The 23,760-nt window shown below is 46.9% G+C and overlaps 1 protein-coding gene and 4 non-coding genes across 6 annotated transcripts in view; 3 read left to right on the forward strand and 2 right to left on the reverse strand.

Moving 5' to 3' along the window:
* LOC117192423 (ecdysone receptor-like) overlaps positions 1-23,760 on the forward strand; it is a 107,269-nt gene that overhangs the window by 9,826 nt on the left and 73,683 nt on the right. The gene's annotated exons all lie outside the window — the stretch shown is intronic.
* Trnar-acg lies at positions 327-399 on the forward strand. Its single transcript has one exon. It is a non-coding gene; the product is annotated as a tRNA-Arg (tRNA).
* Trnan-guu lies at positions 547-620 on the reverse strand. The gene has a single exon. It is a non-coding gene; the product is annotated as a tRNA-Asn (tRNA).
* On the reverse strand, positions 1,125-1,198 carry Trnan-guu. The gene has a single exon. It is a non-coding gene; the product is annotated as a tRNA-Asn (tRNA).
* On the forward strand, positions 1,382-1,455 carry Trnan-guu. The gene has a single exon. It is a non-coding gene; the product is annotated as a tRNA-Asn (tRNA).

Here is a 23,760-nt window from a genome sequence, read left to right on the forward strand (position 1 = left end):
CTCTAGCTCTTATAGTCTTTGAGCACTAGGCGCTGAAGTTGTCGGACAGACGGACGGACGGACAGACGGACAGACGGACAGACGGACAGACAGACAGGGCTCAGTCGACTCGGCTATTGATGCTGATCAAGAATATATATACTTTATAGGGTCGGAAACGATTCCTTCTGGACGTTACACACATCCACTTTTACCACAAATCTAATATACCCCAATACTCATTTTGAATATCGTGTATAATAAACATCTAAACATAAAACACAATGTTAAACAATTTCTAATCAGCCAGCGGCTTGTATGTGTAACCATTCCAACCGTTCTCAACCGGTCCCGTGGCGCAATGGATAACGCGTCTGACTACGGATCAGAAGATTCCAGGTTCGACTCCTGGCAGGATCGACGTTTTTTGCATAATTTTTGTCTTTTCTTTTTAATCACAAATTATTGTCATTATCAATATTATCATTGAAGTAACGTTAAATCTTTCTTCTAGTGATCCCGTAGAGATTATTTTATTTAGAACGGTACAACAAAAAGAGATTTGGCCGCCACCGGGTGGACTCGAACCATCAACCTTTCGGTTAACAGCCGAACGCGCTAACCAATTGCGCCACGGAGGCCATGGAAATAGATCAAAATTCAAGCTTTAAGATAGAAATTCTCTCCGGACATTAACTACTTTCGAAAGAAAGGCAGCTATGGGACTTACCCAATTCTATTCAAATTATTCTTTGTAGTTAGCTTTCTTTATAAGTTTACTAGAATTTTACGATGTTTCAGAGGCCTCCGTGGCGCAATTGGTTGGCGCGTTCGTCTGTTAACCGAAAGGTTGGTGGTTCGAGACCACCAGGGGGCGGAACAACTTTTTTTGTATTCTCTTTTCTCATTTTTCACACGATTAAAAAAACCAACAAATATAAAGGAGATAATGAAAGATATAGTGAGATTTGCATTAAGTTTTTTTTACTAATTTTTCACAAGATCAAAAATCCTAGAAATATAACGCAGTTATATGTTAATTGGGAATATGATAATTTAGTTTACCGTATGAAATAAACTATTTAAAATGTAAATAACAAGAAATATAAGAAAATCTTTTGTAAGATATACAAAAAAATTATAGCCGCCCCCGGTTGGACTCGAACCACCAACCTTTCGGTTAACAGCCGAACGCGCTAACCAATTGCGCCACGGAGGCTATAGAAGCAGCGAAAAATTATAGCTACTTCGGGGGAAGAGTTTACCCTAGAATTTGTACACTGATTCATCATATAAAACTGCAACCCCGATTAGATAACGAATGCATCCTGTTTTTGCAAGATTCCAGAATTATACGCAGCAGATTCTCTTTTAATCGCCATTTGAAGTGAAAATGGCATTAGCCTCCGTAGCGCAATTGGTTAGCGCGTTCGGCTGTTAACCGAAAGGTTGGTGGTTCGAGTCCACCCGGGGGCGGCACAACTTTTTTCCACTTATACTCTTTTTTATTTCCATACTTTTAATGAAGCTCTGTATAAAGAAACCGAAGGTGGGATCGGATCGCGTTCAAACTGATATCAATCCAAGGTCACGTTCACGAAACCCGCAGAGCAGCTCGATGCATGCATGTTTTGCAACATCCTCTCTTTTACCACTCTTCTGACCGCATATCAGAGCTACAGTCATCAAATGTCAAAACAAACTCAAAAAGTTGCACTGGCTCATGAATTCAAAAAGTAAGCTTCCCCTATATGGACATATGCCATTCAAGTCTGGGGATGTGCAGCGAAGACGCATCTGAATAAAATCAGAGTCATGCAAGCGAAGGCTCTAAGGGCGATGGCAGGTGCCCCGTGGTTTGTTCGGACCACAATGCTGGAAAGAGATCTCCTCATCCCAAAAATTGGAGATCAAATAAACCATCATAGCAGTCGATACAACGATAGGCTCATTAACCATCCAAATGAAACAGCTAGAGGATTACTGCACCCCCAAATCCCACGCAGACTCAAACGTCTCCACCCATCGAACATAAACGAGGTGGAACGTTGTGAGTTGCTGCGGACACCGCAACTCAACAGATATACCCAATACTAAGTCAGTATGGCTCTCCTGCGGCAGACGCCGCTAATATTGAACCACACGACAAAGAGTGCGTGCGAGAGAGACAGAAGATCAGTCTGAGCGATACTTCGGGCGCTGCGTAGCCACTGCAAATTGATTTGTTCCTATTGGCTATAAAAATGATCTGATCTGATCCAGATTCAGCAATCTGATAGATATGGTCATTATCTATGATTCTGCGTTTTTAGTTTTCTCGAATGTGCAATATTGTGGATGCAACAGATTATCGTCCTTTGTGGGGGCGGAAGGGGGTGAGGCAAAATTTGGACACGAAACGGTCAAGGTCCGATATCACAGGAGTGTGGATACCAAATTTGGTTGCTATGGCTCTTATTGGTTCTGAGATCCTTGAACTCATATTTTGCAATTGGCAAAACAGACCATAAAACCTGTGTGTTAGATAGAGACAGAGCGAGAAAGAATGAAATTGTTTTCTTGATTCTGGCTATAATCATTATACGATCTGGTTCAGATTTTGCACTGTAGAAGATATGGTCATTCTCACCGATTCTGCGTTTTTGGTTTTATCGTATCTTTAAAAATGTGGATGCCACAGATTTTCGTCCTTTCTGGAGGCGGAAGTGAGCGGGGCGAAGTTTTGAAATATTTTTGTAGCAGTGACATATCACAGAAGTCTGGATCCAAAACATCGTTGCTCTAGCTCTTATAGTCTTTGAGCACTAGGCGCTGAAGGGGACGGACAGGCGGACAGACGGACAGACGGTCGGACGGACAGACAGACAGGGCTCAATCGACTCGGCTATTGATGCTGATCAAGAATATATATACTTTATGGGGTCGGAAACGATTCCTTCTCATTTTGAGTATCGGGTATAACGAGGGGGAACGTTGTGAGTTGCTGCGGACACCGCAACTCTACAGTTATACCCGATACTAAGTCAGTATGGCTCCCCTCCGGCAGACGCCGCTAATATTAAACGACACGACAAAGAGTGCGTGCGAGAGAGACAGAAAATCAGTCTGAGCGTGAAGTCGGGCGCTGCGTAGCCACTGCAAATTGATTTGTTTCCTTTGGCTATAAAAATGATCTGATCTGATCCAGATTCAGCAATCAGATAGATATGGTCGTTATCTATGATTCTGCGTTTTTAGTTTTCTCGAATCTGCAATATTGTGCAGGCAACAGATTTTCGTCCTTTGTGTAGGCGGAAGGGGGTGGGGCGAAATTTTGAGATATAAGTTTTGTAGTGAGATTTAACAGGAGTGACATATCACAGAAGTCTGGATCCAAAACATCGTTGCTCTAGCTCTTATAGTCTTTGAGCACTAGGCGCTGAAGGGGACGGACAGGCGGACAGACGGACAGACGGTCGGACGGACAGACAGACAGGGCTCAATCGACTCGGCTATTGATGCTGATCAAGAATATATATACTTTATGGGGTCGGAAACGATTCCTTCTGGACGTTACACACATCCACTTTTACCACAAATCTAATATACCCCAATACTCATTTTGAGTATCGGGTATAAAAATGCAGAATCTTAGAAGATGACTATATCTTCTAGAGAGCAAAATCTGAACCAGATCGTATAATTGTTATAGCCAGAATCAAGAAAACAATTTCATTCTTTCTCGCTCTGTCTCTCTCTAACACACAGGTTTTATGGTCTGTTTTGCCAATTGCAAAATATGAGTTCAAGGATCTCAGAACCTATAAGAGCCATAGCAACCAAATTTGGTATCCACACTCCTGTGATATCGGACCTTGACCGTTTCGTGTCCAAATTTCGCCACACCCCCTTCTGCCCCGCAAAGGACGAAAATCTGGGGCATCCACAAATCTCAGAGACTATTAAGGCTAGAGTAACCAAATTTGGTATCCGCACTTCTGTTAGATCTCACCATAAAACGTATATCTCAGAATTTTGCCTCACCCCTTCCGCCCCACAAAGAACGAAAATCTGTTGCATCCACAATATTGCACATTCGAGAAAACTAAAAATGCAGAATCATAGATAATGACCATATCTATCAGATTGCTGAATCTGGATCAGATCAGATCATTTTCATAGCCAAAAGGAACAAATCAATTTGCACTGGCTACGCAGCGCCCGACGTCACGCTCAGACTGATTTTCTGTCTCTCTCGCACGCACTCTTTGTCGTGTATTAGCGGCGTCTGCCGGAGGAGAGCCATACTGACTTAGTATCGGGTATAACTGTAGAGTTGCGGTCTCCGCAGCAACTCACAACGTTCCCCCTCGTTATACCCGATACTCAAAATGAGTATTGGGGTATATTAGATTTGTGGTAAAAGTGGATGTGTGTAACGTCCAGAAGGAATCGTTTCCGACCCCATAAAGTATATATATTCTTGATCAGCATCAATAGCCGAGTCGATTGAGCCATGTCTGTCTGTCCGTCCGTCCGTCTGTCCGTCTGTCCGTCCCCTTCATCGCCTAATGCTCAAAGACTATAAGAGCTAGAGCAACGATGTTTTGGATCCAGACTTCTGTGATATGTCACTGCTACAAAACTATTTCAAAACTTCGCCCCGACCACTTCCGCCCCCAAAAAGGACGAAAATCTGTGGCATCCACATTTTTAAAGATATGAGAAAACCAAAAACGCAGAATCGTAGAGAATGACCATATCTTTTAGACTGCAGAATCTTAATTGGATCGTATTTTTATTATAGCCAGCATCAAGAAAAGAATTTCATTTTTTCTCGCCCTGTCTCTCTCTCTAACAAACACGTAGCATAGGCGGCTTTGCTTAGAGTAAAACATTAGCGCCTAGATCTCAGAGACTATAAAAGCTAGAGCAACCAAATTTGGTATCCAGACTCCTAATATATCGTACCGAGACGAGTTTGTTTCAAAATTTCGCCACACCCCCTTCCGCCCACGCAAAGGACGAAAATCTGGGGATATTCACAAATCTCAAAGACTACTAACGCTAGAGTAACCAAATTTAGTATCCGCACTCCTGTTAAATCTCACTACAAAACTTATATCTCAAAATTTCGCCCCACCCCCTTCCGCCTACAAAAAGGACGAAAATCTGTTGCCTGCACAATATTGCAGATTCGAGAAAACTAAAAACGCAGAATCATTGATAACGACCATATCTATCTGATTGCTGAATCTGGATCAGATCAGATCATTTTTATAGCCAAAGGAAACAAATCAATTTGCAGTGGCTACGCAGCGCCCGACTTCACGCTCAGACTGATTTTCTGTCTCTCTCGCACGCACTCTTTGTCGTGTCGTTTAATATTAGCGGCGTCTGCCGGAGGGGAGCCATACTGACTTAGTATCGGGTATAACTGTAGAGTTGCGGTGTCCGCAGCAACTCACAACGTTCCCCCTCGTTATACCCGATACTCAAAATGAGAAGGAATCGTTTCCGACCCCATAAAGTATATATATTCTTGATCAGCATCAATAGCCGAGTCGATTGAGACCTGTCTGTCTGTCCGTCCGACCGTCTGTCCGTCTGTCCGCCTGTCCGTCCCCTTCAGCGCCTAGTGCTCAAAGACTATAAGAGCTAGAGCAACGATGTTTTGGATCCAGACTTCTGTGATATGTCACTGCTACAAAAATATTTCAAAACTTCGCCCCGCCCACTTCTGCCCCCACAAAGGACGAAAATCTGTGGCATCCCCATTTTTAAAGATACGATAAAACCAGAATCGTAGAGGATGACTATATGTTCTAGAATGTAAAATCTCAACCAGATCGTATAATTATTATAGCCAGAATCAAGAAAACAATTTCATTCTTTCTCGCTCTGTCTCTCTCTAACACACAGGTTTCATGGTCTGTTTTGCCAATTGCAAAATATGAGTTCAGGGATCTCAGAACCTATAAGAGCCATAGCAACCAAATTTGGTATCCACACTCCTGTGATATCGGACCTTGACCGTTTCGTGTCCAAATTTCGCCACACCCCCTTCCGCCACCGCAAAGGACGAATATCTGGGGCATCCACAAATCTCAGAGACTATTAAGGCTAGAGTAACCAAACTTGGTATCCGCACTTCTGTTAGATCTAACTATAAAACGTAAATCTCAGAATTTTGCCTCACCCCCTTCCGCCACCACAAAGGACGAAAATCTGTTGCATCCACAATATTGCACATTCGAGAAAACTAAAAACGCAGAATCATAGATAATGACTATATCTATCAGATTGCTGAATCTGGATCAGATCGGATCATTTTTATACCCAAAAGGAAGAAATCAATTTGCACTGGCTACGCAGCGCCCGACGTCAAGCTCAGACTGATTTTCTGTCTCTCTCGCACGCACTCTTTGTCGTGTCGTTTAATATTAGCGGCGTCTGCCGGAGGGGAGCCATACTGACTTAGTATCGGGTATAACTGTAGAGTTGCGGTGTCCGCAGCAACTCACAACGTTCCCCCTCGTTATACCCGATACTCAAACTGAGAAGGAATCGTTTCCGACCCCATAAAGTATATATATTCTTGATCAGCATCAATAGCCGAGTCGATTGAGCCCTGTCTGTCTGTCCGTCCGACCGTCTGTCCGTCTGTCCGCCTGTCCGTCCCCTTCAGCGCCTAGTGCTCAAAGACTATAAGAGCTAGAGCAACGATGTTTTGGATCCAGACTTCTGTGATATGTCACTGCTACAAAAATATTTCAAAACTTCGCCCCGCCCACTTCCGCCCCCGCAAAGGACGAAAATCTGGGGCATCCACAAATCTCAGAGACTATTAAGGCTAGAGTAACCAAATTTGGTATCCGCACTTCTGTTAGATCTCACTATAAAACGTATATCTCAGAATTTCGCCCCACCCCCTTCCGCCCCCACAAAGAACGAAAATCTGTTGCATCCACAATATTGCACATTCGAGAAAACTAAAGACGCAGAATCATAGATAATGACTATATCTATCAGATTGCTGAATCTGGATCAGATCGGATCATTTTTGTAGCCAAAAGCAAGATATCAATTTGCAGTGGCTACGCAGCGCCCGACGTCAAGCTCAGACTGATTTTCTGTCTCTCTCGCACGCACTCTTTGTCGTGTCGTTTAATATTAGCGGCGTCTGCCGGAGGAGAGCCATACTGACTAAGTATCGGGTATAAATGTAGAGTTGCGGTGTCCGCAGCAACTCACAACGTTCCCCCTCGTTATACCCGATACTCTAAATGAGTATTGGGGTATATTAGATTTGTGGTAAAAGTGGATGTGTGTAACGTCCAGAAGGAATCGTTTCCGACCCCATAGGTTAGGTTAGGTTGAGGCGGCTGCCGGGCTCGCTCGGAACCCGTCACACTTAGGCCGGTCTCGGCCCGTTGTGATACCGCATAGGATCATTTCCTTCCTGCGTTGTGAGACTTCCTGTCAGCAATTATCCCATCCAGATGCTCTCACAAAGTTCGCTATCCTCCTGGGACATAGTTTGGACATCTCTGAGATGTCGTGTAGAAAGGCTGAGCCCAGGTGCTGTAGCCTTCTTCTGCTGAGAGCTGGGCAGGAGCAGAACTGTCTCCTCCTCTTCCTCGTCTCTACAGCTGCGACAAAAATCGTTATGTGGGGCCCCCAGCCTGTTAGCGTGGGTGCCTATTAGCCAGTGTCCCGTGAGGGAACGTGTGACTACGCTGCACCTTTTCCTGCTTAACTTGAGGAGCTCGGAGGTGCGCTTCATGTCCATGGTCGGCCATGTTTGCCGAGTTGTGCGACATCGTGGCACTGTTTGCCACATATCGTTGTTTAGTCGCTTGTATTGCTCCCTTATAATGAGCTTACAGGTGGCCATTGGCATACAGATATCCTCCTTGTCTTGGAGAAGGGGGATTGTAGTGCCAGATCTGGCCAGCTCGTCCGCTATACAGTTGCCCTCGATGTCCCGGTGGCCCGGGACCCAAATCAGGCTAATAGCAAATTGCTGAGCCATCTCGTGCAGAGATTTGCGGCAGTCTGCCACGGTGGCCGAGTTCGAGGAAATCGCGCTTAGCGATTTGATCGCAGCCTGGCTGTCGCTATAAATGTTTAGCTTGGTTGCCGTGACGGCAGCCGCTTGTAGGCAGTCTAGAGCCTCCCTGATTGCTATGACTTCCGCTTGAAAGACACTGCAATGATCTGGGAGTCTGAAGGAATGCCTTATGCTTAGCTGTTCAGAGTAGATTCCCCCTCCGACTCTGTCGTCCAGCTTTGATCCATCTGTGAAGATGTTTATGGCCCCATCTGGGCCTGGGATTCCCTCTCTGTGAGGGATGATTGTGTCGAAGGGAGTGTCTGTGTACTCTCTTGGAACTTGGTAGTCTGTTTTTGAGTGGACGGTACTGCTATTATTTAATATGGCTGAGTGACCTATGTACTGTGTCACCCATTGATCTAAGTCTCTTAGACGTATTGCTGCTGCTTCTGCCCGTTCCTTTCCTGCGAGGTCAAGGCTCTGTAGGCATAGGATGGCATTTAGCGCATCATTTGGGGTGGTGCGAAGAGCTCCGCTGATGCATAGGGCGGCAGTCCGCTGGACTTTGCCCAGTTGCTTGGTGATCGCCCTTTTTGATAGGGCCGGCCACCACACCGTAACTCCGTAGAGTAGTATTGGTCTAACTATAGCTTGATATATCCATTGGACTATGCTTGGGATCATACCCCATCTTAGCCCAATAGCTTTTTTGCATGTGTAGAGTGCAGTCATTGCCTTCTTCACTCTGTCCTTGACATTCAGGTTCCAGCTAAGCTTCTTGTCAATTACCAACCCTAAGTAACTGGCACTGTCGCTAAAGGAGAGCCTGCATCCTTGTAGTATTGGAGGGTTGAGGGGCGGGACCTTGTATTTATTTGTGAATAGTACGAGTTCCGTTTTTGAGGGATTTACACCCAGACCGCGCGATTCTGTCCAATCCGACAGTTGCGCTAGCTTTGTGGACATTAAGTCGCACAGTGTTTGGGGGTATTTCCCCGAGAAGATAATCGCAACGTCGTCCGCATAGGCCACGACATTGCAGCCCCCCCCTTCTAGGTCACATAGAATCTTGTTGACTGCTATGTTCCACAGAAGAGGAGACAGGACACCACCTTGCGGGGTGCCTCTGTTGACATACCTTGACTGGGCGGACGATCCCATCGATGATGTCACCGTCCTGCATGTGAGCAATTGATCAATGAGCATCACCAAGTGACGGTCCACCCCCAGGTCAGTCAGGGCTTCTGTAATGGCGCCCGGTACAACGTTGTTGAAAGCTCCCTCAATACCGAGAAAGGCTATGAGTGAGTACTCTTTGTGATGCAGAGATTTCTCTACCGCTGAGATCACTTCATGAAGAGCCGTTTCCGTGGATTTTCCTTTCCGGTAGGCATGCTGTGCGCCTGACAGCAACTGAGGGTGTATAGTTGTCCTCAGTTGCAGCCCGACGAGTCTCTCAAGGGTTTTGAGGAGGAAGGACGATAGGCTGATTGGTCTAAAGTCTTTTGCAGCTGAGTGCGAGGCTTTCCCAGCTTTGGGAATGAAGACTATCTTTGCCTTAAGCCATGTTCGCGGGATTGTACCCACAGCCAGTATCTTCCTGAAGATACCTTGTAGCCAGTTGATGGCCGTATCCCCGGCCTTCTGAAGTTGGGCCGGGATTACCTGGTCTGGGCCTGGCGATTTGAACGGGTTGAAGCTGTTTATTGCCCTGTCTCTCTCTCTAACACAAACGTAGCATAGGCGGCTTTGCTTAGAGTAAAACATTAGCGCCTAGATCTCAGAGACTATAAAAGCTAGAGCAACCAAATTTGGTATCCAGACTCCTAATATATCGTACCGAGACGAGTTTGTTTCAAAAGTTCGCCACACCCCCTTCCGCCCACGCAAAGGACGAAAATCTGGGGATATTCACAAATCTCAAAGACTACTAACGCTAGAGTAACCAAATTTAGTATCCGCACTCCTGTTAAATCTCACTATAAAACGTATATCTCAAAATTTCGCCCCACCCCCTTCCGCCTACACAAAGGACGAAAATCTGTTGCCTGCACAACATGCAGATTCGAGAAAACTAAAAACGCAGAATCATAGATAACGACCATATCTATCTGATTGCTGAATCTGGATCAGATCAGATCATTTTTATAGCCAAAGGAAACAAATCAATTTGCAGTGGCTACGCAGCGCCCGACTTCACGCTCAGACTGATTTTCTGTCTCTCTCGCACGCACTCTTTGTCGTGTCGTTTAATATTAGCGGCGTCTGCCGGAGGGGAGCCATACTGACTTAGTATCGGGTATAACTGTAGAGTTGCGGTGTCCGCAGCAACTCACAACGTTCCCCCTCGTTATACCCGATACTCAAAATGAGAAGGAATCGTTTCCGACCCCATAAAGTATATATATTCTTGATCAGCATCAATAGCCGAGTCGATTGAGCCCTGTCTGTCTGTCCGTCCGACCGTCTGTCCGTCTGTCCGCCTGTCCGTCCCCTTCAGCGCCTAGTGCTCAAAGACTATAAGAGCTAGAGCAACGATGTTTTGGATCCAGACTTCTGTGATATGTCACTCCTGTTAAATCTCACTACAAAACTTATATCTCAAAATTTCGCCCCACCCCCTTCCGCCTACACAAAGGACGAAAATCTGTTGCCTGCACAATATTGCAGATTCGAGAAAACTAAAAACGCAGAATCATTGATAACGACCATATCTATCTGATTGCTGAATCTGGATCAGATCAGATCATTTTTATAGCCAAAGGAAACAAATCAATTTGCAGTGGCTACGCAGCGCCCGACTTCACGCTCAGACTGATTTTCTGTCTCTCTCGCACGCACTCTTTGTCGTGTCGTTTAATATTAGCGGCGTCTGCCGGAGGGGAGCCATACTGACTTAGTATCGGGTATAACTGTAGAGTTGCGGTGTCCGCAGCAACTCACAACGTTCCCCCTCGTTATACCCGATACTCAAAATGAGAAGGAATCGTTTCCGACCCCATAAAGTATATATATTCTTGATCAGCATCAATAGCCGAGTCGATTGAGCCCTGTCTGTCTGTCCGTCCGACCGTCTGTCCGTCTGTCCGCCTGTCCGTCCCCTTCAGCGCCTAGTGCTCAAAGACTATAAGAGCTAGAGCAACGATGTTTTGGATCCAGACTTCTGTGATATGTCACTCCTGTTAAATCTCACTACAAAACTTATATCTCAAAATTTCGCCCCACCCCCTTCCGCCTACACAAAGGACGAAAATCTGTTGCCTGCACAATATTGCAGATTCGAGAAAACTAAAAACGCAGAATCATAGATAACGACCATATCTATCTGATTGCTGAATCTGGATCAGATCAGATCATTTTTATAGCCAAAGGAAACAAATCAATTTGCAGTGGCTACGCAGCGCCCGACTTCACGCTCAGACTGATTTTCTGTCTCTCTCGCACGCACTCTTTGTCGTGTCGTTTAATATTAGCGGCGTCTGCCGGAGGGGAGCCATACTGACTTAGTATCGGGTATAACTGTAGAGTTGCGGTGTCCGCAGCAACTCACAACGTTCCCCCTCGTTATACCCGATACTCAAAATGAGAAGGAATCGTTTCCGACCCCATAAAGTATATATATTCTTGATCAGCATCAATAGCCGAGTCGATTGAGACCTGTCTGTCTGTCCGTCCGACCGTCTGTCCGTCTGTCCGCCTGTCCGTCCCCTTCAGCGCCTAGTGCTCAAAGACTATAAGAGCTAGAGCAACGATGTTTTGGATCCCGACTTCTGTGATATGTCACTGCTACAAAAATATTTCAAAACTTCGCCCCGCCCACTTCTGCCCCCACAAAGGACGAAAATCTGTGGCATCCCCATTTTTAAAGATACGATAAAACCAGAATCGTAGAGGATGACTATATGTTCTAGAATGTAAAATCTCAACCAGATCGTATAATTATTATAGCCAGAATCAAGAAAACAATTTCATTCTTTCTCGCTCTGTCTCTCTCTAACACACAGGTTTCATGGTCTGTTTTGCCAATTGCAAAATATGAGTTCAGGGATCTCAGAACCTATAAGAGCCATAGCAACCAAATTTGGTATCCACACTCCTGTGATATCGGACCTTGACCGTTTCGTGTCCAAATTTCGCCACACCCCTTCCGCCACCGCAAAGGACGAATATCTGGGGCATCCACAAATCTCAGAGACTATTAAGGCTAGAGTAACCAAACTTGGTATCCGCACTTCTGTTAGATCTCACTATAAAACGTAAATCTCAGAATTTTGCCTCACCCCCTTCCGCCACCACAAAGGACGAAAATCTGTTGCATCCACAATATTGCACATTCGAGAAAACTAAAAACGCAGAATCATAGATAATGACTATATCTATCAGATTGCTGAATCTGGATCAGATCGGATCATTTTTATACCCAAAAGGAAGAAATCAATTTGCACTGGCTACGCAGCGCCCGACGTCAAGCTCAGACTGATTTTCTGTCTCTCTCGCACGCACTCTTTGTCGTGTCGTTTAATATTAGCGGCGTCTGCCGGAGGGGAGCCATACTGACTTAGTATCGGGTATAACTGTAGAGTTGCGGTGTCCGCAGCAACTCACAACGTTCCCCCTCGTTATACCCGATACTCAAACTGAGAAGGAATCGTTTCCGACCCCATAAAGTATATATATTCTTGATCAGCATCAATAGCCGAGTCGATTGAGCCCTGTCTGTCTGTCCGTCCGACCGTCTGTCCGTCTGTCCGCCTGTCCGTCCCCTTCAGCGCCTAGTGCTCAAGGACTATAAGAGCTAGAGCAACGATGTTTTGGATCCAGACTTCTGTGATATGTCACTGCTACAAAAATATTTCAAAACTTCGCCCCGCCCACTTCCGCCCCCGCAAAGGACGAAAATCTGGGGCATCCACAAATCTCAGAGACTATTAAGGCTAGAGTAACCAAATTTGGTATACGCACTTCTGTTAGATCTCACTATAAAACGTATATCTCAAAATTTCGCCCCACCCCCTTCCGCCCCCACAAAGAACGAAAATCTGTTGCATCCACAATATTGCACATTCGAGAAAACTAAAGACGCAGAATCATAGATAATGACTATATCTATCAGATTGCTGAATCTGGATCAGATCGGATCATTTTTGTAGCCAAAAGCAAGATATCAATTTGCAGTGGCTACGCAGCGCCCGACGTCAAGCTCAGACTGATTTTCTGTCTCTCTCGCACGCACTCTTTGTCGTGTCGTTTAATATTAGCGGCGTCTGCCGGAGGAGAGCCATACTGACTAAGTATCGGGTATAAATGTAGAGTTGCGGTGTCCGCAGCAACTCACAACGTTCCCCCTCGTTATACCCGATACTCTAAATGAGTATTGGGGTATATTAGATTTGTGGTAAAAGTGGATGTGTGTAACGTCCAGAAGGAATCGTTTCCGCCCCCATAGGTTAGGTTAGGTTGAGGCGGCTGCCGGGCTCGCTCGGAACCCGTCACACTTAGGCCGGTCTCGGCCCGTTGTGATACCGCATAGGATCATTTCCTTCCTGCGTTGTGAGACTTCCTGCCAGCAATTATCCCATCCAGATGCTCTCACAAAGTTCGCTATCCTCCTGGGACATAGTTTGGACATCTCTGAGATGTCGTGTAGAAAGGCTGAGCCCAGGTGCTGTAGCCTTCTTCTGCTGAGAGCTGGGCAGGAGCAGAACTGTCTCCTCCTCTTCCTCGTCTCTACAGCTGCGACAAAAATCGTTATGTGGGGCCCCCAGCCTGTTAGCGTGGGTGCCTATTAGCCAGTGTCCCGTGAGGGAACGTGTGACTACGCTGCACCTTTTCCTGCTTAACTTGAGGAGCTCGGAGGTGCGCTTCATGTCCATGGTCGGCCATGTTTGCCGAGTTGTGCGACATCGTGGCACTGTTTGCCACATATCGTTGTTTAGTCGCTTGTATTGCTCCCTTATAATGAGCTTACAGGTGGCCATTGGCATACAGATATCCTCCTTGTCTTGGAGAAGGGGGATTGTAGTGCCAGATCTGGCCAGCTCGTCCGCTATACAGTTGCCCTCGATGTCCCGGTGGCCCGGGACCCAAATCAGGCTAATAGCAAATTGCTGAGCCATCTCGTGCAGAGATTTGCGGCAGTCTGCCACGGTGGCCGAGTTCGAGGAAATCGCGCTTAGCGATTTGATCGCAGCCTGGCTGTCGCTATAAATGTTTAGCTTGGTTGCCGTGACGGCAGCCGCTTGTAGGCAGTCTAGAGCCTCCCTGATTGCTATGACTTCCGCTTGAAAGACACTGCAATGATCTGGGAGTCTGAAGGAATGCCTTATGCTTAGCTGTTCAGAGTAGATTCCCCCTCCGACTCTGTCGTCCAGCTTTGATCCATCTGTGAAGATGTTTATGGCCCATCTGGGCCTGGGATTCCCTCTCTGTGAGGGATGATTGTGTCGAAGGGAGTGTCTGTGTACTCTCTTGGAACTTGGTAGTCTGTTTTTGAGGGGACGGTACTGCTATTATTTAATATGGCTGAGTGACCTATGCACTGTGTCACCCATTGATCTAAGTCTCTTAGACGTATTGCTGCTGCTTCTGCCCGTTCCTTTCCTGCGAGGTCAAGGCTCTGTAGGCATAGGATGGCATTTAGCGCATCATTTGGGGTGGTGCGAAGAGCTCCGCTGATGCATAGGGCGGCAGTCCGCTGGACTTTGCCCAGTTGCTTGGTGATCGCCCTTTTTGATAGGGCCGGCCACCACACCGTAACTCCGTAGAGTAGTATTGGTCTAACTATAGCTTGATATATCCATTGGACTATGCTTGGGATCATACCCCATCTTAGCCCAATAGCTTTTTTGCATGTGTAGAGTGCAGTCATTGCCTTCTTCACTCTGTCTTTGACATTCAGGTTCCAGCTAAGCTTCTTGTCAATTACCAACCCTAAGTAACTGGCACTGTCGCTAAAGGAGAGCCTGCATCCTTGTAGTATTGGAGGGTTGAGGGGCGGGACCTTGTATTTATTTGTGAATAGTACGAGTTCCGTTTTTGAGGGATTTACACCCAGACCGCGCGATTCTGTCCAATCCGACAGTTGCGCTAGCTTTGTGGACATTAAGTCGCACAGTGTTTGGGGGTATTTCCCCGAGAAGATAATCGCAACGTCGTCCGCATAGGCCACGACATTGCAGCCCCCCCCTTCTAGGTCACATAGAATCTTGTTGACTGCTATGTTCCACAGAAGAGGAGACAGGACACCACCTTGCGGGGTGCCTCTGTTGACATACCTTGACTGGGCGGACGATCCCATCGATGATGTCACCGTCCTGCATGTGAGCAATTGATCAATGAGCATCACCAAGTGACGGTCCACCCCCAGGTCAGTCAGGGCTTCTGTAATGGCGCCCGGTACAACGTTGTTGAAAGCTCCCTCAATACCGAGAAAGGCTATGAGTGAGTACTCTTTGTGATGCAGAGATTTCTCTACCGCTGAGATCACTTCATGAAGAGCCGTTTACGTGGATTTTCCTTTCCGGTAGGCATGCTGTGCGCCTGACAGCAACTGAGGGTGTATAGTTGTCCTCAGTTGCAGCCCGACGAGTCTCTCAAGGGTTTTGAGGAGGAAGGACGATAGGCTGATTGGTCTAAAGTCTTTTGCAGCTGAGTGCGAGGCTTTCCCAGCTTTGGGAATGAAGACTATCTTTGCCTTAAGCCATGTTCGCGGGATTGTACCCACAGCCAGTATCTTCCTGAAGATACCTTGTAGCCAGTTGATGGCCGTATCCCCGGCCTTCTGAAGTTGGGCCGGGATTACCTGGTCTGGGCCTGGCGATTTGAACGGGTTGAAGCTGTTTATTGCCCTGTCTCTCTCTCTAACACAAACATAGCATAGGCGGCTTTGCTTAGAGTAAAACATTAGCGCCTAGATCTCAGAGACTATAAAAGCTAGAGCAACCAAATTTGGTATCCAGACTCCTAATATATCGTACCCAGACGAGTTTGTTTCAAAATTTCGCCACACCCCCTTCCGCCCACGCAAAGGACGAAAATCTGGGGATATTCACAAATCTCAAAGACTACTAACGCTAGAGTAACCAAATTTAGTATCCGCACTCCTGTTAAATCTCACTATAAAACGTATATCTCAGAATTTTGCCTCACCCCCTTCCGCCCCCACAAAGGACGAAAATCTGTTGCATCCACAATATTGCAGATTCGAGAAAACTAAAAACGCAGAATCATTGATAACGACCATATCTATCTGATTGCTGAATCTGGATCAGATCGGATCATTTTTATACCCAAAAGGAAGAAATCAATTTGCACTGGCTACGCAGCGCCCGACGTCAAGCTCAGACTGATTTTCTGTCTCTCTCGCACGCACTCTTTGTCGTGTCGTTTAATATTAGCGGCGTCTGCCGGAGGAGAGCCATACTGACTAAGTATCGGGTATAAATGTAGAGTTGCGGTGTCCGCAGCAACTCACAACGTTCCCCCTCGTTATACCCGATACTCAAAACGAGTATTGGGGTATATTAGATTTGTGGTAAAAGTGGATGTGTGTAACGTCCAGAAGGAATCGTTTCCGACCCCATAGGTTAGGTTAGGTTGAGGCGGCTGCCGGGCTCGCTCGGAACCCGTCACACTTAGGCCGGTCTCGGCCCGTTGTGATACCGCATAGGATCATTTCCTTCCTGCGTTGTGAGACTTCCTGTCAGCAATTATCCCATCCAGATGCTCTCACAAAGTTCGCTATCCTCCTGGGACATAGTTTGGACATCTCTGATTTGTCGTGTAGAAAGACTGAGCCCAGGTGCTGTAGCCTTCTTCTGCTGAGAGCTGGGCAGGAGCAGTACAGATGTTCCACTGTCTCCTCCTCTTCCTCGTCTCTACAGCTGCGACAAAAATCGTTATGTGGGGCCCCCAGCCTGTTAGCGTGGGTGCCTATTATCCAGTGTCCCGTGAGGGAACGTGTGACTACGCTGCACCTTTTCCAGCTTAACTTGAGGAACTCGGAGGTGCGCTTCATGTCCATGGTCGGCCATGTTTGCCGAGTTGTGCGACATCGTGGCACTGTTTGCCACATATCGTTGTTTAGTCGCTTGTATTGCTCCCCTATAATGAGCTTACAGGTGGCCATTGGCATACAGATATCCTCCTTGTCTTGGAGAAGGGGGATTGTAGTGCCAGATCTGGCCAGCTCGTCCGCTATACAGTTGCCCTCGATGTCCCGGTGGCCCGGGACCCAAATCAGGCTAATAGCAAATTGCTGAGCCATCTCGTGCAGAGATTTGCGGCAGTCTGCCACGGTGGCCGAGTTCGAGGAAATCGCGCTTAGCGATTTGATCGCAGCCTGGCTGTCGCTATAAATGTTTAGCTTGGTTGCCGTGACGGCAGCCGCTTGTAGGCAGTCTAGAGCCTCCCTGATTGCTATGACTTCCGCTTGAAAGACACTGCAATGATCTGAGAGTCTGAAGGAATGCCTTATGCTTAGCTGTTCAGAGTAGATTCCCCCTCCGACTCTGTCGTCCAGCTTTGATCCATCTGTGAAGATGTTTATGGCCCCATCTGGGCCTGGGATTCCCTCGAGCCATTCGTCTCTGTGAGGGATGATTGTGTCGAAGGGAGTGTCTGTGTACTCTCTTGGAACTTGGTAGTCTGTTTTTGAGGGGACGGTACTGCTATTATTTAATATGGCTGAGTGACCTATGCACTGTGTCACCCATTGATCTGAGTCTCTTAGACGTATTGCTGCTGCTTCTGCCCGTTCCTTTCCTGCGAGGTCAAGGCTCTGTAGGCATAGGATGGCATTTAGCGCATCATTTGGGGTGGTGCGAAGAGCTCCGCTGATGCATAGGGCGGCAGTCCGCTGGACTTTGCCCAGTTGCTTGGTGATCGCCCTTTTTGATAGGGCCGGCCACCACACCGTAACTCCGTAGAGTAGTATTGGTCTAACTATAGCTTGATATATCCATTGGACTATGCTTGGGATCATACCCCATCTTAGCCCAATAGCTTTTTTGCATGTGTAGAGTGCAGTCATTGCCTTCTTCACTCTGTCTTTGACATTCAGGTTCCACCTAAGCTTCTTGTCAATTACCAACCCTAAGTAACTGGCACTGTCGCTAAAGGAGAGCCTGCATCCTTGTAGTATTGGAGGGTTGAGGGGCGGGACCTTGTATTTATTTGTGAATAGTACGAGTTCCGTTTTTGAGGGATTTACTCCCAGACCGCGCGATTCTGTCCAATCCGAAAGTTGCGCTAGCTTTGTGGAGATTAAGTCCCAGTGTTTGGGGTATTTCCCCGAGAAGATAATCGCAACGTCGTCCGCATAGGCCACGACATTGCAGCCCCCCCCTTCTAGGTCACATAGAATCTTGTTGACTGCTATGTTCCACAGAAGAGGAGACAGGACACCACCTTGCGGGGTGCCTCTGTTGACATACCTTGACTGGGCGGACGATCCCATCGATGATGTCACCGTCCTGCATGTGAGCAATTGATCAATGAGCATCACCAAGTGACGGTCCACCCCCAGGTCAGTCAGGGCTTCTGTAATGGCGCCCGGTACAACGTTGTTGAAAGCTCCCTCAATATCGAGAAAGGCTATGAGTGAGTACTCTTTGTGATGCAGAGATTTCTCTACCGCTGAGATCACTTCATGAAGAGCCGTTTCCGTGGATTTTCCTTTCCGGTAGGCATGCTGTGCGCCTGACAGCAACTGAGGGTGTATAGTTGTCCTCAGTTGCAGCCCGACGAGTCTCTCAAGGGTTTTGAGGAGGAAGGACAATAGGCTGATTGGGCTACAGGCTTTTGCAGCTGAGTGCGAGGCTTTCCCAGCTTTGGGAATGAAGACTATCTTTGCCTTAAGCCATGTTCGCGGGATTGTACCCACAGCCAGTATCTTCCTGAAGATACCTTGTAGCCAGTTGATGGCCGTATCCCCGGCCTTCTGAAGTTGGGCAGGGATTACCTGGTCTGGGCCTGGCGATTTGAACGGGTTGAAGCTGTTTATTGCCCTGTCTCTCTCTCTAACACAAACGTAGCATAGGCGGCTTTGCTTAGAGTAAAACATTAGCGCCTAGATCTCAGAGACTATAAAAGCTAGAGCAACCAAATTTGGTATCCAGACTCCTAATATATCGTACCGAGACGAGTTTGTTTCAAAATTTCGCCACACCCCCTTCCGCCCACGCAAAGGACGAAAATCTGGGGATATTCACAAATCTCAAAGACTACTAACGCTAGAGTAACCAAATTTAGTATCCGCACTCCTGTTAAATCTCACTATAAAACGTATATCTCAAAATTTCGCCCCACCCCCTTCCGCCTACACAAAGGACGAAAATCTGTTGCCTGCACAATATTGCAGATTCGAGAAAACTAAAAACGCAGAATCATAGATAACGACCATATCTATCTGATTGCTGAATCTGGATCAGATCAGATCATTTTTATAGCCAAAGGAAACAAATCAATTTGCAGTGGCTACGCAGCGCCCGACTTCACGCTCAGACTGATTTTCTGTCTCTCTCGCACGCACTCTTTGTCGTGTCGTTTAATATTAGCGGCGTCTGCCGGAGGGGAGCCATACTGACTTAGTATCGGGTATAACTGTAGAGTTGCGGTGTCCGCAGCAACTCACAACGTTCCCCCTCGTTATACCCGATACTCAAAATGAGAAGGAATCGTTTCCGACCCCATAAAGTATATATATTCTTGATCAGCATCAATAGCCGAGTCGATTGAGCCCTGTCTGTCTGTCCGTCCGACCGTCTGTCCGTCTGTCCGACTGTCCGTCCCCTTCAGCGCCTAGTGCTCAAAGACTATAAGAGCTAGAGCAACGATGTTTTGGATCCAGACTTCTGTGATATGTCACTGCTACAAAAATATTTCAAAACTTCGCCCCGCCCACTTCTGCCCCCACAAAGTACGAAAATCTGTGGCATCCCCATTTTTAAAGATACGATAAAACCAAAAACGCAGAATCGTAGAGGATGACTATATGTTCTAGAGTGTAAGATCTCAACCAGATCGTATAATTATTATAGCCAGAATCAAGAAAACAATTTAATTCTTTCTCGCTCTGTCTCTCTCTAACACACAGGTTTCATGGTCTGTTTTGCCAATTGCAAAATATGAGCTCAAGGATCTCAGAACCTATAAGAGCCATAGCAAACCAAATTTGGTATCCACACTCCTGTGATATCGGACCTTGACCGTTTCGTGTCCAAATTTCGCCACACCCCCTACCGCCACCGCAAAGGACGAAAATCTGGGGCATCCACAAATCTCAGAGACTATTAAGGCTAGAGTAACCAAACTTGGTATCCGCACTTCTGTTAGATCTCACTATAAAACGTATATCTCAGAATTTTGCCTCACCCCCTTCCGCCCCCACAAAGGACGAAAATCTGTTGCATCCACAATATTGCAGATTCGAGAAAACTAAAAACGCAGAATCATTGATAACGACCATATTTATCTGATTGCTGAATCTGGATCAGATCAGATCATTTTTATAGCCAAAGGAAACAAATCAATTTGCAGTGGCTACGCAGCCCCCGACTTCACGCTCAGACTGATTTTCTGTCTCTCTCGCACGCACTCTTTGTCGTGTCGTTTAATATTAGCGGCGTCTGCCGGAGGGGAGCCATACTGACTTAGTATCGGGTATAACTGTAGAGTTGCGGTGTCCGCAGCAACTCACAACGTTCCCCCTCGTTATACCCGATACTCAAAATAAGAAGGAATCGTTTCCGACCCCATAAAGTATATATATTCTTGATCAGCATCAATAGCCGAGTCGATTGAGCCCTGTCTGTCTGTCCGTCCGACCGTCTGTCCGCCTGTCCGTCCCCTTCAGCGCCTAGTGCTCAAAGACTATAAGAGCTAGAGCAACGATGTTTTGGATCCAGCCTTCTGTGATATGTCACTGCTACAAAAATATTTCAAAACTTCGCCCCGCCCACTTCTGCCCCCACAAAGGACGAAAATCTGTGGCATCCCCATTTTTAAAGATACGATAAAACCAAAAACGCAGAATCGTAGAGGATGACTATATGTTCTAGAATGTAAAATCTCAACCAGATCGTATAATTATTATAGCCAGAATCAAGAAAACAATTTCATTCTTTCTCGCTCTGTCTCTCTCTAACACACAGGTTTCATGGTCTGTTTTGCCAATTGCAAAATATGAGTTCAGGGATCTCAGAACCTATAAGAGCCATAGCAACCAAATTTGGTATCCACACTCCTGTGATATCGGACCTTGACCGTTTCGTGTCCAAATTTCGCCACACCCCCTTCCGCCACCACAAAGGACGAATATCTGGGGCATCCACAAATCTCAGAGACTATTAAGGCTAGAGTAACCAAACTTGGTATCCGCACTTCTGTTAGATCTCACTATAAAACGTATATCTCACAAAGGACGAAAATCTGTTGCATCCACAATATTGCACATTCGAGAAAACTAAAGACGCAGAATCATAGATAATGACTATATCTATCAGATTGCTGAATCTGGATCAGATCGGATCATTTTTGTAGCCAAAAGCAAGATATCAATTTGCAGTGGCTACGCAGCGCCCGACGTCAAGCTCAGACTGATTTTCTGTCTCTCTCGCACGCACTCTTTGTCGTGTCGTTTAATATTAGCGGCGTCTGCCGGAGGAGAGCCATACTGACTAAGTATCGGGTATAAATGTAGAGTTGCGGTGTCCGCAGCAACTCACAACGTTCCCCCTCGTTATACCCGATACTCAAAATGAGTATTGGGGTATATTAGATTTGTGGTAAAAGTGGATGTGTGTAACGTCCAGAAGGAATCGTTTCCGACCCTATAGGTTAGGTTAGGTTGAGGCGGCTGCCGGGCTCGCTCGGAACCCGTCACACTTAGGCCGGTCTCGGCCCGTTGTGATACCGCATAGGATCATTTCCTTCCTGCGTTGTGAGACTTCCTGTCAGCAATTATCCCATCCAGATGCTCTCACAAAGTTCGCTATCCTCCTGGGACATAGTTTGGACATCTCTGAGATGTCGTGTAGAAAGACTGAGCCCAGGTGCTGTAGCCTTCTTCTGCTGAGAGCTGGTCAGGAGCAGAACAGATGTTCCACTGTCTCCTCCTCTTCCTCGTCTCTACAGCTGCGACAAAAATCGTTATGTGGGGCCCCCAGCCTGTTAGCGTGGGTGCCTATTAGCCAGTGTCCCGTGAGGGAACGTGTGACTACGCTGAACATTTTCCTGCTTAACTTGAGGAACTCGGAGGTGCGCTTCATGTCCATGGTCGGCCATGTTTGCCGAGTTGTGCGACATCGTGGCACTGTTTGCCACATATCGTTGTTTAGTCGCTTGTATTGCTCCCTTATAATGAGCTTACAGGTGGCCATTGGCATACAGATATCCTCCTTGTCTTGGAGAAGGGGATTGTAGTGCCAGATCTGGCCAGCTCGTCCGCTATACAGTTGCCCTCGATGTCCCGGTGGCCCGGGACCCAAATCAGGCTAATAGCAAATTGCTGAGCCATCTCGTGCAGAGATTTGCGGCAGTCTGCCACGGTGGCCGAGTTCGAGGAAATCGCGCTTAGCGATTTGATCGCAGCCTGGCTGTCGCTATAAATGTTTAGCTTGGTTGCCGTGACGCCAGCCGCTTGTAGGCAGTCTAGAGCCTCCCTGATTGCTATGACTTCCGCTTGAAAGACACTGCAATGATCTGAGAGTCTGAAGGAATGCCTTATGCTTAGCTGTTCAGAGTAGATTCCCCCTCCGACTCTGTCGTCCAGCTTTGATCCATCTGTGAAGATGTTTATGGCCCCATCTGGGCCTGGGATTCCCTCGAGCCATTCGTCTCTGTGAGGGATGATTGTGTCGAAGGGAGTGTCTGTGTACTCTCTTGGAACTTGGTAGTCTGTTTTTGAGGGGACGGTACTGCTATTATTTAATATGGCTGAGTGACCTATGCACTGTGTCACCCATTGATCTGAGTCTCTTAGACGTATTGCTGCTGCTTCTGCCCGTTCCTTTCCTGCGAGGTCAAGGCTCTGTAGGCATAGGATGGCATTTAGCGCATCATTTGGGGTGGTGCGAAGAGCTCCGCTGATGCATAGGGCGGCAGTCCGCTGGACTTTGCCCAGTTGCTTGGTGATCGCCCTTTTTGATAGGGCCGGCCACCACACCGTAACTCCGTAGAGTAGTATTGGTCTAACTATAGCTTGATATATCCATTGGACTATGCTTGGGATCATACCCCATCTTAGCCCAATAGCTTTTTTGCATGTGTAGAGTGCAGTCATTGCCTTCTTCACTCTGTCTTTGACATTCAGGTTCCAGCTAAGCTTCTTGTCAATTACCAACCCTAAGTAACTGGCACTGTCGCTAAAGGAGAGCCTGCATCCTTGTAGTATTGGAGGGTTGAGGGGCGGGACCTTGTATTTATTTGTGAATAGTACGAGTTCCGTTTTTGAGGGATTTACTCCCAGACCGCGCGATTCTGTCCAATCCGAAAGTTGCGCTAGCTTTGTGGAGATTAAGTCCCACAGTGTTTGGGGGTATTTCCCGAGAAGATAATCGCAACGTCGTCCGCATAGGCCACGACATTGCAGCCCCCCCCTTCTAGGTCACATAGAATCTTGTTGACTGCTATGTTCCGCAGAAGAGGAGACAGGACACCACCTTGCGGGGTGCCTCCGTTGACATACCTTGACTGGGCGGACGATCCCATCGATGATGTCACCGTCCTGCATGTGAGCAATTGATCAA

Source organism: Drosophila miranda (genome assembly GCF_003369915.1).
Source record: "Drosophila miranda strain MSH22 chromosome Y unlocalized genomic scaffold, D.miranda_PacBio2.1 Contig_Y2_pilon, whole genome shotgun sequence".
Lineage (NCBI taxonomy): Eukaryota > Metazoa > Arthropoda > Insecta > Diptera > Drosophilidae > Drosophila > Drosophila miranda.